General features: G+C 31.3%; 1 protein-coding gene across 1 annotated transcript in view; it reads left to right on the forward strand.

Annotated features, from left to right (window-relative positions):
* Positions 1-17642, forward strand: part of TDRD3 (tudor domain containing 3) — a 170778-nt gene that overhangs the window by 93296 nt on the left and 59840 nt on the right. The window lies entirely within an intron of this gene.

A 17642-nucleotide genomic window follows, 5' to 3' on the forward strand; every position in this document is an offset into this window, starting at 1 on the left:
AACTTTGCAATCTAATTTGAGACTTCATCATTCAACTGAATGATAACTCTTTGAAATTATCATTGATCTCTTAGTTGCCAGTTTTAATGATTATTTCTCATTTTTCATCTTTTCTCAACTCTCTTTAATCTTTGACACTATTGATCTGTTTTTCCAGACATTCTCTTCTTTCTAAGTTTTCATGACAGTCTTCTCTCCTGTTTTTCATACCTGTCTTACTATTTCTTTGGCTCCTTTATTTTATTCTCATCCAGGTCACTCCCACTACCCATAGATGGTTCTCATGGCTCTGGAAGGACATTGATAATATAGAAATCATCTGCATAGAGCTGATAATTGAATTCTTTATTTAATGATCTCAGCAGCTCTAAACAATTTAGTTTTCATTTTTATCAGATGATTTTCAGATTGCCTGTACTTTCTCCTGTACTTCAGTCATACAATTCCAACTGCCTTTTGAATATTCCCAAGTGATTATCCTGTAGAAATTTAAAATAGCATATATTCAAAGGAAAACTCATGAACTATTCCTTGCCCCATTTTCCCTCCTCCAACGTACCCCTCTTCAGAACTTTTTTTATTGTCAAAGTCATTACCATCCTGTTCATACAGGCTCACAACACTTAACTTCTCCTTCAAATTCACCTCACATATCCTACCTGTGGTTAAATCTTGTTTCTACTTTTACAACATCTCTCATATGTCCCCTTAACTTACAAAGCCACTATCCTAGTAAAGGCCTTTATCCTCTCACCTGTTGCTCCCCTAACTTTAATTATTTCTATTGCAGTGCATCTTCTGCTCAGCAGCCAAAGTTATCACAAAGCACACATCTGTTCATGTCGCATCCTCATCCTTTCCCACCTCACTGCCCCTCTCAAATACAGTTGCTCCTTATTGCCTCCAAGATCAAGTATAAAGTCATGCAGTTAGCATTTATGTTTAGCATTATATTTTTCCTGACACATAATAATAGTGTTACATCCCATTAAGGGGCACACTTACTTGCCTGGAATTCTCCTTTCTCTTCCGTTCCTGGTATTAAGATTCAACTCAAATTCCATTTATTGCAGAAGTCATTCCTTGGTTATTGGCATCTACTCTCCCCTTCAAATGCATTTCCTCTGAGATTTTCCTCTATTTGCATTGTAGATATCTATCTATCTATCTATCTATCTATCTATCTATCTATCTATCTATCTATCTATCTATCTATCTATCTATCTAGTTGTACTGTTTCCTCTATTAAGAATATAATTCCTTGAAGGCAGGAGAAGCATTTTTGCCTTTCTCTGTTTCCCTGGCACTTAGCACAGTGCCAGGAACATGGTAAGTATTTGTTAAATACTTGTTGTGTATAGATGTGTATGTATATATATACGTGCAGGTATAAATGTATGTATATATCTACGTATGTTACTTTGTGACTGTGAATGCCCTTCATTTTTTTTTTTCATTGCATAACATGGGATTCAGAAAATGTTATTACCAAAATGCTTTATTTTTTCAACTCCACCCAAAGGATGAATTTAGTTTAAAAAAAAAAAAAAAGAGGGAAATATTTCTTTGCTGTCATTTAAATAAGATTATTACCTAGATCTTGTTGAAATCACTGTGTAGCGTCTTTTTTGGGTTGGGGTTTCCTCTGGCAATTTGATAAAGTCAGTGAATCCTGTCTCATAATAATATTTTAAGTACATAAAATAATTTATATATGATTACAAAAGATATGTGACATTGAAATAGTTTTCAGAATGTTAAAAAAAAAAAAATCCTCAAAAAAAAATTTGTAGTCCTGTAACATGTACTTCTTAATTTGGAAAAAACAAAACAAAACAAAACAAAACAAAACAAAACATTCTCAATGTTGTTTTTTTGTTTTGTTTTGTTTTTTGAAATTTTCCCCCCTCTGTGGTAGTACACCCAAAATCCTTTAAAAACAATGTATATTAAACATGCATAATGTTCTTAGCCTCTACTCTTGGGTGGGGCCAAGGAGGAAATCTTCTCAAACTGACATCTTTCATAGCACCACGTAGGACTTTTCAAGCTGAATAGCAAGGTGACAAGTTGTAGTTATTAGTTCTCATTCAGGGTAGAGCAAGTACATCAAGCTAGTTATTATAGAATGTGAACTCAGTTACCACAGATACAAGTTTCTGAGACAATGGTACAGAAACAGGAGAAAGCATTTGGATCTGAAGTGGAAGCTGGAACCAAAGTTCAATATTTCAGAAAATATTGTGGCCTTGAGAAAGTCAGGAGGGTGGGGTACTAGATTTTGTTCATTAAGGATTTGTGATCATTCAAGCAGAGGTTCACTTATTACACTTTCAACGCTGGTTTTATCTTCAGAAACTAAAAGCCTCTTGGCTTTCTAAGCTTAGAAGTTTCTTCTCCCTTTTGCCCTACAGTCTCAACTCAGCTCTGCCTCAGCAGCAACAATCAGAGGGCACTAAGTCCTTTTTTACTTTTTTTTCTTGTTGTAACTTACAATCCATTTAAAATATAAGCAAGTTAAATTTTTTAAAGAACTTTAATTTTTAAAGAACTATCAATGTGAAAATTATTGGCTAACTAGGATAACAGTGCTAAATGTGAGTTGGCCTTTGAGAAGGCAACATGTATGTCATGTTGAACATCCAATAAATTTTGATTGTTTTAGGTTTTTTCTCTTTTGACATTTTGATTACAGTTGTTGAAAATCATGTTTGTAAACATAACTTGTTGGAAATGGAGTCAAATGATCTCTTATTTGCTTTACAAGGCAATGATAGGGACTTTTTCCCAGGCTTTTTGAGTTGAAAGTCAGTTTTTTGCAAAAAAACAAACAAACAAAAAATAAAAAAATAAAAACAATTTCTGAGGTTACATAATCTAGTAGCAGGTCTGATAACTACATGAATTTTAAAGTAGTGTTGAATCTGAACAATATTCCAAGATATCTGCAACAATCATAATGTGAAAAAAAATCTTTGATTTCAGTTGGTGACAAAATCACAATTGTTGCTAAAACTGCTGTGCTTTGTTTGCCTACTTTCATATTTGAAAAAAATGATGAATTTCATTTACAGTTAGTAAAAATAAAAAAAATGTAATTTTCTTCTCAATTAAGTTAATGTATCTAATGAAATCTAACTATAAATTGCTTTTTTGTGAAGGTAGAAAACACAATTTGGCAACAAATTGGATGTATGGGACATGAGTTTGAAGGAATTGATTATGACCCTGAGGTTATGAAGATGATGAGGACTTTGACAGTAAGAAATTTCAGAAAAGAGATATATTGGGGGAGAAAAGATGGGGTAGGAGATATATTAGGGGAGAGAAAATGGGGCAGGAGATAGTTAATGAGTTTTGCTTTGAATGAGAATCCCTGCTCTAGTCTCTTGATTGTCATATTTGGCTTTTCCCCAGACAATCAACTCATGGCCTACTTATTTGTGCTTTGAACCTAGGGCCTGGTTGGGACATTGGCTTACCATAGAATAGTACATTTTTCTAATTTTATAGTTTCTTTCAGGGACATCTTGCATCCATAGTGTTCCAATATTCCTTAGAGTAGATTGGGATTTCAAAAGGGAATGCTAATAGATCTTGGTTCTTAATGATTTTGAGTAGGCAGTTATGAACTTTGGCTTGAATTGTTTCTACTCTTTTCATCCATTTTTTTGATTAGCTAGTAATCCATTCATTCCCATATAGTTAGCTAATAGGCTAAAGCCACAAAACAAGTCTATTGAAATGATAGGCTGCCATAGTGGCCCAGGTATGCCAGTCTGTCAATAAAGTGGAGGTTAGTAGGAAATATAAATTTGGTTTTAGCATTTCATTTCATCCTTTATTAAAAAACCTTGTTATTCAATCATTTCAATCATGTCAGATTCTTTGTGATGCCTTTTAGGGTTTTCTTGGAAAAAATACTGGTTTGATTTATTTCCTTCTTCATCTATGAGGAAATTGAGGCAAACAGGGTTAAGTAACTTCCCAGAATCACATAGCTATTAAGAGTGTAAAGCCAAATTTGAACTCAGAAAGATTAGTTTGTTTGATTTCAGGCCTGAAATCCAATCCACTGTGCCATCTAACTCCCCCTCTTTTATTAAACCTTTTTCTAAATAAAAGAGAATACAATATACTTAATAATTCCCATTGTTGGTCCAGTTTCCCAGTGCCTTGTTTGAATGGATTGATTAGAAGCAATCTTTTTAATAACCAAAAGAGGGGGGAAAAAATCCATTTTGTTTTCAAAAAAGTTGGAGGTTGGATCAAGCAAAGGCACAGCTAATACAATCTAATAAAAGTAATATTGTTTATTAGAACATGCATCCCTCTCTGAGAAAAGAAATGGCTTATAATCAGCCTGATATGTGGTAAAAATATGTCCTCTGCTCCCTGCCCAGCTATGATTCCCAGTGGGGACTGGGATCTGTATAGTTTGGCATACTGATATTTTTAGCTAACCATGTACCTTGCTCTTAGAGGCTATTGCCATACTTCCGAAAGACTTTGTTCAGCTAATCTCCGTTGAGTTTTAAAGGAACAGAGATACATTAACCTCCAAATTGATTATAAACTTTTTAGTAGTATGCAAACTACCTGAGGAATATATAAAAATCACCCAGAAGTACCTATGCACTTTTACTGTATTTCAGAATTTGGGTCTTATTCTTGGTGTGGCCCTTGGAAGTGAAGCTCCCTTCAGAGAAGGGAGAGTAGAGGCATGGACTTTGGGTTTTGTGGGATTTTATAGAGAGGTAAACAAGAGAGAGGATTCTGATAAATGTACTAGAATAAGGTAAGAAAACCCCAAAATATTTTTGAATATGTCAGTCATGAATAGATCAGATAAGAGTACACATAGACCTTTGGTGTCAGGAGTTATACTCATGGAGTAATTGGTCATTCTAGTTATTTCTGTCTGCATCCCATCTCTCTTGGGGAAAAGACCCAGTCTAAGAAGCCTGTATTCATCATATTAGAGGAACACAATTCTGATTTCAAATGAGATGTATTTTGTTTGGAATGCATATATTCATTGTTTCTAGTATTTTCAAATGATAGCAATAGAATTTTTGCCTATTTCATAAAGCACAGATATTTAATAAAGTATTTGATTTGTTACACCAAATATAGACTAAAAATATATGTATATATGAATGTCTATGTATATGTGTGTGCACACACACATTTTTAACATTCTCCTAAATTTTTAATCCCACTCCTTCTTTGTTTCTCCAAGTTTTCCCTAAACAACATTTCTCTAATATTTTATAACTTCATTTCAGTTTTATTAGAAGGAAGAAATTCCTTATAATTAAGGAATTATATCACATTAGAATTTTGGGTTTTTTTTTTGTAAAATCTTCAATTTCCTCCTCTTGTTTTTTATTTCTCCTCTCCTCCTTCTTCCTTCCTTTTCCCTTACTCATCCCTTTCCCCCAATTCATTCATTAATTTTTGCTTTTGTCCAATGATAGTTACTTAGTTGTTTTATAGAATCTATATAATTTGTCTCTGGGCATAATACTTGGTCTTCTTTAATTTCTTATAAAAATTTATGCCTCTGAATTTCATTACATTTCCTTTTTTCCATGAAAAAATCTCAGTTCTATTACCAGAACTCTCTTTATTCAAGTTTTATATTGCAATGACATAGGGCACTTGTGCATCGTTGAATAGTTAAGAAAAGGTGTAATTTCCTCTTACACAGTAAGGATGTGCAACAAGCATACACTGATATTTAGCTTCTCTAAACATGGACCCCCACTCATTCCAGTTGCCATTTTTTATGCCCTTTGATAAATAGAAAACTGAATCAGGAAAGTTGGGCCTGGGTACAGCTTTCTAAGCCATAGACTTGTATTCTTTTAGGTAATACCGAACTTATTGTATCCCACTTCATGTTTCTAATTGTTGTTGTTATCTTCCTTTTATTGTGTCCTTAACTCCAACCCACTTGATCAAATAACATTGAGATTGAATCTGAGAGTAGAAATTATATTACAACTTCTGTGTGTACAGCACTTCGGTTTCTGCAAGAAGTCCTTGCATGTAGAATTGAATAATCTCAAAAATGCCAACACAATGAAAATAATGTCAAAGTTTATTAGAACTACTTATGATTTTAGATGTATTCCAATATTGTTGCATTGTAGAAATACCATAATCCTAAACTAACATCTTTACTAAATAGAGTTACATCTAAATAGGAAGAAAGTTGTGACTACATTTGTTACATAGAACTTTTGTTGTAATATTTTCTTTTCTAAAATAGCAGCATAAATTATTGTAAAAGCTTTTATGTGAGGCAGGACAAAATCCTGTTATATAGCTTAGGACACTGATGATACTTGCTTAAAATAGGATTTGATATGTGTAGATTAAATATATTTCTTACATGATTTGTTGAATGAATCTACTTGATGAATGAATAACTTTCTTGGATTATTTTAATTGTTTAAAAAATTTAAAACAAGTTTTAGACATTTGTATATTTCTTAGTTATTGTAGAAACATGCGTATGTATATATATATGCTTCTCTAATTAGAATGGTACCTGATAGCATAAATTCTGAAACCAACTTTTCCTAATATTTTTCCCTCTTCTGAGGTTTTAATTTACTACAAAAGCCAAAAAAAATGCTATGGATAAAAAGAACCAATAGTTAAATAAACACTCAATGCTCTCATCTCTACTGCATTATTTTGCAATTTTTATCCTGTGTTTTCTTTGATGGAGGAAAGGAATTATTTGTGTTCAGCAGAGTGGAACTGTGCCAATCTGGGAGCTATTTTTCTTACCAACCACAAAAATCACTCTTGATAGTGATGTCTGTAACCCTTTACATTGTGTTTAGTCATTTCTATAAATGAACAGTTTAAATCATTGACAATGTACATTTATTAATATTTGTTGATTCATGATTGAGGGAAAAAGGTAATTCTAATCATTTCATCACTTATAATTTTCGACACCTGTTACCTACTTGGTAAATAGCCTGTCGTTTACTGTTTTAACTGACAGTTATTTACATCTTTGGAGGAAGTGCAAAATTATATAAGGGATGTAGAAATTCTGAATGCTGTTAGAGTAAGAGTTTTTGTTCTTGCAAGTATTAAATTTTTATGTTTTCAAAACTTGTGGAAGGGGATATAGACAGTTTTGGTCATTAGTTCCTTCAGAAAAATGTCAAAATCATTGTTTTTCACTCATAGTCATTTTTGTTGCTTGGATTGGTGGAGGAGTTTTATTGTATTGTTTTTCCCAGCCTGGTAATTACTCTCTGGGCATATTGGGACCAGTTTTGCTTTTCTTCCTTTTTCTTAGACTTCTTGAAAGGTAGAAGTATATAGTATAAAAGCAAGCAGGAAAGGTTTTGATACTGATTTGGGAAATGTAAATTATTGTATTAGGGTGAAATACATCAAAGAAGTATTAATGAACATCTAATTGCATGTCACTGATGAACATTCAGGATGTACTTTCATGGAAACCAAATCCAAAGAATAACATTTCTTTTCTTTTGATAGAGAAAGGGAGAGGCAAAATCATAGCTTGCCTTAAAACAAACAAACAAACAAACAAACAAAAAACACAAAAAAACCATGGACATTAAAAAAGCAGAAGAATACATAACTCTAAACTGATTTTTCCTATTAAGTATAAACATATTTCTGTTAACTAGAGAAGTAGGTATTTAATGGAATTTAAATCAGAATGTGGTGGCATTAGCCAGGTAGGTGCTGATACAGAGCATGACCAATATAAAACTTCTGTAGGAAGAACACAAAACCATAGTTTGCTACACCCAGCAACCAAAATATAGATTATTCTTTGACATTTGCTTTGCCTTTTCACAGTGTTACAGTTCCAATGACTAAATTCCATGAAGAAGTAAATGTTCTAAAAACAACTTATTAACTGGCACAAAAAAGTATGACTACTTTGTGCAACAGAATTCTAGAAAGCTTTTAAAAGTTCAGTCTACTATAATGTTTAATGTTCACTACCTTCTGCCCAAGAATTGAAAAATTCCTTTGCATTGGCACATGACTAAACTATTGTATTATAATTGAATTCTTATTCATAAAATCCTCATTATTATTTGCTAACATGCCAGTCATATGATGAGGGCTGGGATTGAAAATTGTATTTCTGAAGCCTTAAATTTGAAGCATAAGCCATGCAAAAATATGTATGCTTTTTGGGACCTTTATTCATATTATAAAAGAGCTACTGAATTGTCAATTTTTATCTGAATTTAACCCAGCTTTAAGTAGGTCATTTGGTGATAAAAGCAAAATTTCTAGACTTAAGTCAAACTTGCTATTAAAAAAGAAAGTCTCTTGAGGATTTGAATTTCTTTATGACAATTAAAAGGCATACTGGATAGAGAGCTGGGTCCAGTGTCTGGAAGACCTAAATTTAGATTTGCCTCATATTTCTCAATTATAAAATGGGGATAACAATAGCACCTACCTCCCAGGATTATTTTAAGAATCAAAAGAAATATTTTTTGTAAAGCATTTGGAACAGTACCTGATACATAGTAGTCACTTAATAAATGCTTGTTCCCTTTTCCTTTTTTCTTCCCTAACTAGTTGGAACATTTTTTTTTTTTAATTGACAAAGCATTTAGGAGTAAATGACTTGCCTAGGATCACAAAATTAATAACTGTTAAGTGTCTGAGGTTGGATTTGAACTTAGACTCTCCCGACTCCGACCAGTGTTCTATCCATTGGGCCATCTAGCTCTGTATCCTCCCTCCCATGCAAAACCTCCCCTTTTAAAAATAGGGTGTGATTATTTTAATTCGGTGTGGAGCCAGATGATTACATTAGTAATCAAGGCCTACTTAAACATATAATACAGTAAGTAAAGTGTATCAGCATAAATGGAGGCCATGAAGAAAACTGAAAAGAGTACCATCTGAGGTGGCAATGAGGGAAGGGTATCTAATGAGACCTGGGAAAATATTGCCATCATGTCACAGAAGCCAGAATATATCCTCCATTTTCTCTATTGCTTGATTTACTGGGAAGTGTAGGGCTATTTAGCCATGACAAAAGGATAGTCAGGAGGACTGGCAAAAACACATCACAAAGATATAGGACTTGGTTGAGATACGACAAGAATGAACTACAGGCTCTGTCATGTTGGATGACAGAATTTTCCTCATTCTGAAAAACTGTTTGTTTTAGAGCAAATAGTTTTATTCCATCAGAATTAATGGTATTTCCAATTGATTAATGATGGACAGAACCAGCTACATCCAGAAAAAGAACACTGGGAAATGAATGTAAACTGTTATTTTTACCTTCTGAATCCAATTCTTCCTGTGCAACAAAAAATTCGGTTCTACACACATATATTGTATCTAGAATATACTGTAATATATTTAACATATATAAGATTGCTTGCCATCTGGGGGAGGGGGTTGGGGGAGGAAGGGAAAAAATCTGAATAGAAGTAAGTGCAAGGGATAATGTTGTAAAAAATTACCCATGCATATGTACTGTCAAAAAAAATTTTATAATTATAAAATAAAATAAAAATAAAAAAAAAAAAGAACAATTAAGGACAAAGCAAAAAAAAAAAAAAGAATTAATGGTATTTTATCAATTTATTTTTTTTATAAATTGTAACACTTTGATCAAAGACAGTTCAAGTCCTTTTATATCTGATTTTTACTACCTTTTTTCATATTTAATTTTAAATATTGTCATTTTCATCTGAATTTCTAAATATAGATTTAGAACCACTAAGTTATACAATCCTGCAGTTGGAAGGGACTTCATAGCCTTTGCATTCCCCTTTATGACTGAAATGTCATATAACTATTTAGTCTTTGCCTGAAGACCTTGAAGGGAGAACCTGCTGCTTTTTGCAGTTGACTATTCCACTTTTGGATAGGTCTTGTTCTTGGGAAGATTTTTCCTTGTATTATGGCCAAATATCTATGTTTAAAACTTCTGTATATTGTCTCTAGTTCTTTCCTCTGAGACCAGGCAGAACACATCTTACATCTCTTTCAAATAAGAGCCCTTCAGACACTTAATGAGAGCTGGTATGTCTCTGGCTAATTCTCTTTTCTAGGTTAGTTATTTCTAGTTCCTTCAACCACACTTTATTTGACATGAACTTAAGGCCTTTAACATCCTCACTGACCTCTTCTGGATGTTCTCCAGCTTTATTCTAAGATGTGATACCTGAAATTGAACTCAGTATTCCATAGGAACCAATCTTGAAATAGCAGGGGCTAATTATTTATTTCTCTAGTTTTAAACATTATTATAATGCAGCCTTTGGCTAGTGTATTACATTATTGATTCATTGAAGTTAGAATCTACTGAAACAACCAAATCTTTTTTACATAAACTGATATCCAAGATGTACTTCTCCCTTTTTATTCTTAAGAAGATGATTTTTGAACTCATTTATTTACATTTATTCTTGTTACATTTTTTATATTTAATTGAGACCAACATTCTAACTTATGAAAATTTCCTTCTATATAATGATTCTTTCATGCATAGTAGCTAACTCTTGTAGCTTTTTATTATTTGATAAGTTTGATAAGCCTGTTACTTACATCTTTAAGCCACTAATAAAAATATGGTGAAGGACAGGTTGCTGGCACATTCAGCTAAAGACTAGTCAAACCATTAATGATTTATTATTTTATGTTTAATGACTCAACCATTTCCTTGGTTAAAGAAAAATAAGAAAAGGAAATTATATTAATTAGCATGCTAAATTTTTGTTACCAGCTTCCCTTTCTAGATTTTCATTAATTATTCTTTTAATAATATAGTCCAGAAGTTTTTCAGTCTTCTAAAACCATAGTCTATAAATTCCATCATCTTTGTTTTGAGAAAAAAGAAAACACTTTTCTGTTCCTGGGTCTTTCAGCATCTCTTCCATTCCTGATGACTTAACAGATGTATCCAACAGTATTTCAGTACCCTGATATGTAGTTCAGCTGAGCCTAGTAATTTGAACTCTTCTAGGCAATAGAACACTTTTTAAATACTTTCCTACTAATCTAGGATTCTTTCCACCATCACCTTTTAGGTTTGTTTTATTTGAATATCTTTAAAATTCTTCCTTAAAATTCCTCTTTTTTCCAATGATTTTTAAATATTGACTTTTTTGTCATTGATTGTACAGAGTTTTCTCTGTTCATTATGAGTATTAGTGTTTGTGATACAATTTTTACAGGATGGTGTGATGTATTTGTATTCAGTTTCCATGACTTATTTTGATGTTTTTTCTCTACTTTGAAATTTTGTAATTTTAATATTTAATATAATGATAGTTGGCAGGTTCCTGTGTATCCACATCTGTCTGCTTAGGCAATTTATTATTTCTCTTCCACATCAGAATTGTCTTTCTTTGCAGCTGCAAAATCTCATCCAATTTCACCTATTAAAGAATTTTCCTATAGAATATCTATGGTTTTTGTTTAGATTTTTAAAATAAAGTCTTTGAATTTCACTTTCCAAAATCTAGGGTTCGTGTGTCTCTGCTGAACTTTTTTCTTTGTCTATCATAAATTCTCAAAGTGCTAAGGTACCCAGCATTTCTGCTTTAGTCACCAATTACTCCTTAGTATCAAGACATGTGTCTAGGTATGTTCTTTTTGAAGCATGGTAAGATATTAATATCTGCTTAAATTTTGGCTAAGCTACAGGTCCAGCAGATGCTTGGAAAATTTAATTCATCTATCACTGTTCTGTGTTTCTCATACTAACTTGGCTATATAACACTTGTGAGTTTTAAATATATTGATGGAGTCTAAATGCTGTTCCAAGAATCCTGTATTCATCTATTCATTCATTAACAAACTTATTTAAGTAACTATGGTGTGGGAAAAAAGCACTTCCAAGATAGTATCAGAAATATCAAGATAAATAAGGTACATTCTTTGCTCTTAAATATATCTGTACATTACTCTTAAATAAAATCTCCATATAGTGATAAAATGTACACATATAATCAATTAACAATATACAATTATATGCACAAGAAATATGAATAAAACACATAAATGTTATATTAGATAAAAATGTTTGCCTGACAAAGTTAGTGAAGGCTTCTTGAAGGAAGTGGCATGTGAGCTGAGCTTTGAACAGTGGGGAGAATTTCATTCTTTTGTAATGGAGCCAGGTAGGGAGATAAGAAAGTGTTGAAATGGGGTATGAGGGAATTCAAATTGTTTATCACTATAGTTTTTTTAGATATGTTGCTATACATTAATACCCAACTTTAAAACCAACATCTATTGGTTGATTAGGTAGATTAACTTCCAAATAAGTGGAAAGTTGAGAATATATTTATTATATAGGACTTTGAATTTAATCATATTTTTCGTATCTACTATAGCAAGTACATATCACTATATGGACTTTTATCTGAGACATGACAAAACATGTTATATGAGCTAGGACATTAATATGGCTTTTGTTCAAAATAGCATTTAAGGTGGCTACATTAAACATTTCTTGTATTGATATTTGTCAGATAAATTCATTTAATGAATGAATCTTTTTAAATATATAAAATTAAATCAAGTCATAGATATTTTAGAGTAACATTTTTTTAATTGCAATAGCCAAAATTGCAAGTTCTGAAACCAAAGCTCTCTAGTACCTTTTGTGCTCCCTGAGACTTTAAATTACAATTAAATCACACCATTAAATTAAAATTAAATCACACCAAAAATGCTTGAAGAAAGAAAACTGAGGAGGTCTTCTAGGTAGGAGAACTAGGAAATAGCAGTTAGAAAACCCTGAAGATGAGAAAGAAAATGTCAAATCAGGTATTTCAGAAAAGTTGAAGGATAAGGCTTGAGAGAAGGCTATTAGATCTGTTTGTTTTTAACTTTATAAACATTTTATTTTTACATTACAAGCATTTATAGATTACTCTAGCTCCATGAGAAGTTTTTTGTAACAAAATAAAACAATTAAGCTAAACTAGCAATACATTGACCTTATTTAAAAGTGCATGCAGGATTCCATATTGTACTATACCTAGCCTCTCATTTAAAAACCTATTTTCTAATTCCTAACGAAAAGGAAAAAAACAAAACAACAACAACAAAAAACAGATTGCTTGTGACACATATGCAGAATTAAGCAAAATAAAACTTTTATATACTGTATTCAAAAACACATATCTCATTTTGTACCTTAAATATATCACTCTGGCTGAGAAAATTGAAGTAGATAGCAATTAAGCAATTTGTCCAGGGTCATAAACTAGTAGCTATCTGAGGCTGGATTTGAAATCAGGTCTCCCTGACTCCAAGTCTAGCATTCTATCTACTGTATCACCTCATTGCAAACTCTTCACAGTGTTATTACTTTGTAAATTATTGTTTTGCTTCTATTCATTTCTTTCTTTGAAAATTTATAAATGTCTTCACATTATTCATTTTTAGAATATAGTTATAAAATAATTTATAATTAGTATGATAATTTGTAGTTATAGTAATACAATATCAATTATTATTCTCATTCTTATTTCACGTGGCATCAATTTATGTAAATTCTTCTATATGTCCTTCTAAAGGTATGTCATCATATACAGTAACACAATTTATTCTTCAATTGATTGGCTTTCCTTTGGTTTTTTAGACTTCAACCATAGCAAAAAGAATAGTCATATTTTTCTACCTATGGAATCTTTTCTTTTTTCTCTGATTCCTTTTTGGTATAAGTACCTAGCAGTTATATAACTTTATATAACTTTATATAACAAAGTATTCACTCTGTTGTGTAGCTTTTTATGTATAATCCCAAATTGCTTTTTAGAATGACTGTGCCTGTTCAGAAGACCAGAAATATGCCACCAATATGTCTGTCTCATTGTCCCTGTTAACATTGATCCTTTTCTTTTGCCATCTTTGCCTATCTGATGAATGTGAGATAGAATTTTACTTGCTTTAATTTGTATTTCTCTAATCACTAATTATATTTGGAGCTTTTAAACAATATGACTTATGATTTTTTTTACTTTGAATATTGCCTGGATATATACCAACACTTTAAATCTGCTTCTTATAGTATTGTGTATAGTTGGATTTGTGGAATAAGAGAGAGTTGAAAATGATATTTAGAATGTGAGTCTTGGTGACTGAGAAGATAGTAGCACACTCTAAAATAATAAGGAAGTTAGGAGAAAATATATATTTTGGGAGAAAGAAATTAATTAAGTTTTGATCATGATGAGATTAAAATGTCTATGAAATAGATATGGTTATACAAATTAGAGATATACAAATAAGTTGAAAATCTTCAATATTGAAACTGTAAATTGAATCCACAAGAACAAGATGAGATTATCAAATGAAATAGTATAGAATGAAAAGAAAAGAGACCATAAGACAGAGCTTTGGGTATGATTAATAAACATGATTTGGATGAAGATCCAAAAAAGGAACAGTCAGAAAAATTCTTTTAAGCAGAGTTTTATGATCTTGGGAGTCCCAGACTATTTTGGCCTTTTGTTTTAACCTGAGTACCCTCTCTCATAATGATGCTTTAAAATTCATAAAATAAAATTCATAGAATTACAAGTTGAAAAGGTTATCAGAATATATTTTTTTAAAAACCACTAAATTTCATGGACTTTAAAAAGTTTTGCTCTAAAATGTGTGTGGGTGTGTATGTATATATTAAACATTTACACATTTTTTAATGACTTCTTTTACTTATGTCTTATATTAAAGGATTTTATTCTGAAAGGAAACTCATTTGAGTTTTTCTTTAGAGTTTAAAAGTTAATTCTATTTAATTTAGATATGCTCCTAAAAAAGTCTCCTATGAAGTCTGAAATTGATTAGGTTTTAATGGTATATTGAATTATTGAACTGTTGGCAACTACTAAAAAAGAAATAAAGTAATTTGTTAACATTTTTAAAATGCTTTCATATTGAAAACATTATTTAATTCAAATGAAGTGTGGTGTTTTGTTTTTTTTTCTTTTGATCATGTGCTTTCTTTGCCTTATAATATTTAATATCATTATATTAGAATTCTATTATTTTGCTATTTGAGAAATGTTTTGGTTTGATTGTGGTGGTATGTATGGATTTTTTTTAAAGCATTGTGACATTAATTTCTTTATTAAACTTGAACACATGACGAATAATTTCCATTAATATAAGTCATTTAGTTTAAGATCCTATTCTGCATTGTTTTTATTTTGCTTTATGACAAACTTAGAGAAGTGCATTCATAGTCATCAAGTATTTTAATAGGCATTAAGACTCTAAAATGGTTAAATACTGTTTAGTTTGGAGCCAAGAGTGTAGTATTATTTTCTTTTGGTCACTTCCTAATTCCATTTGGTTCTGACAGGACACAAAACATTTCTAATCTATTCTTTTTGTAGAAATTCTTCTGTCTTTCTCATTAAAAAAAAAAATGATAGGATTGGCTCATTTTCAGTAATCAGACTTTTAAAAATTGGAATTCTATTTCATTAAAAATAAAGTTGAAGAAAATCAAGTAAACCTAATAGTTTATGGAGATTGAGTTAATTCGTAATCTAATCTTAATACTACATTTTCCTAAAAGAAAAAAGATCTTTTTTTTTTTTTTTTTTTTCTTTTAGAGATTTCCCAATATAGAGTTTGTGTTCTAGGAGAAAACTACTTTGTCAATTTAATTTGGGTAGTCCATTAATTGCACATGAGAATTAATGAATGAATGCAATTGATCATTATATTTTTTGGGGGGAGGGTACTCACCTTGTTTAACTGTGAAAGGAAAAAGCGTCCCATTTCATGGAAGAAAATGAGGCGCAGGAAAAGAAAATAATTTGTTGACAGTCACAGAGCTATTGTCTTTCCAGGACATAAAAGATCTGAAATGCTTATTGAAGAATATGAAAAAGACATTATGACATTGTAGATAGAATGCTAGACTTAAAATCATAAAGATTTAAATTAAAATCTCAGTTTAGACACGTTTATTAGTTATATAACTAACTAAGTCATTTAACCACTCATGACCACAGTTCCTCTTTTGGAAAATGAGAGAGTTGGAATCATTGTTTTCTAAGGTCTCTTAAAGCTCCAAATCCAAGATCCTGTGATATATGTTTAGTTTGAAGGACCAGATCCTGTAGAACATTTTCTATCCTGTTATCATTGTTAATTTTTTTCTTCATGTTTTTTATTATGTTTCTTAATATTATTACTCATATTAGCTCTACCCACTAATTTATTCTTAAATTCATAAATAATATGCAAATTGAATAAATATTAAATGCGAAAAATGCAGTTGAGTGCCTTTTTAAAATTTAATTTAAAATTTAGATTTTTTTAACATTGTTTTTTATAAAAATTTTGAGTTTTAAATTATTCCATTTAGCCTTTCGCCATCCCAATTGAGAAGGCAAGCAAGATGATATTCATTATAATGTGAAATCATGCAAAACATATTTTTTATAGGAGCCATTTTACAAAAAAAAAAAAAAAAAAAAAAAAGGAGAAGAAGAAAGGACAAGAAAAAGTAAACAACAAAATGCCTCAGGACACTCAGAGTTTTTATCAAGTCTTTCTGGTAGTAGATAGCATTTTTCATCATAATTCCTGTAGAATTGTTCTGGATCATCATATTCATCAGAGTAGCTAAGTCCTTCATTATTGAGTATCACTGCAATATTGCTGTTACTGTATACTACTCATTTTGCTCATTCCACTTTGCATTAGTGTCCTTATTTTTCCACATCACCTCCAGCTTTTGTCATTTTCTAATTTGATAGTTCTGAGGTGGTACCTCAGAGTTGTTTTAATTTGCATTTCTCTAATCAGTAGTAATTTAGAGAATTTCTTTGTGACTATTAATATAGCTTTGATTTCTTTTTTTTTCTGAAAACTATCTTCATATCCTTTGATCATTTATCAATTGGGGGGAATCACTGATTTTTATCAGTGTGGTAAGAAATTAGACCTTTATCAGAGAAATTTACTGTACTTTTGTTATCTATGGCACCTTTCAGCATAATGTAGCTTCCTTATCTCTTTTAATTAGCTCTATTTTTGTTTTTGCTTTGTCCATTTCCTGCCTTTTTGTTTGTTTTTAAACTTCAGCTGAAATAAAATAGATTCTGCTCTAGGCCCTTATTTTAACTCTGTATCTCTCTGTTTCAAATATGTTTCTTATAAACAGCATATTGTATTTTGGTCTCAAATTTATTCTGCTATTTGCTTCCACTTTATGGGCGTTAATTCCATTCACATTCACAGTTATGATTATTGACTGTGTACTTCCCCCTATCCTGTTTTCTTTTTTTAACCTCCTCTCTCTTTCTTTACTGCCCCTCCTCAAAAGTTTCTTTTTGTTTGTTTTGCTTTGCACCTTTCTTCTTATCATTCTCCATTCCCTTTCTCTTGCCCACTTCCTGTTTGCTAAAATATATTTCTATATGTGTCTATGTGTGTGTGTATTTTCTTTCCTCTTTGAACCAGTTTGGATGAAAGTGATATTTAAGCGTTATTCCCATCCCCCATTTCCTCTTTCACTATAAAAATTCTTTGCACGTCTCTTTTATGGGAAATAATTTTTCCCATTCCTTCTCTCCCTTCCCAGTTGTCCTAATGCATCTTTCACCTTTCCCTCCCAT

The sequence above is a fragment of the Sminthopsis crassicaudata genome, chromosome 3 (genome assembly GCF_048593235.1).
Source record: "Sminthopsis crassicaudata isolate SCR6 chromosome 3, ASM4859323v1, whole genome shotgun sequence".
Classification (NCBI taxonomy): Eukaryota; Metazoa; Chordata; class Mammalia; order Dasyuromorphia; family Dasyuridae; genus Sminthopsis; species Sminthopsis crassicaudata.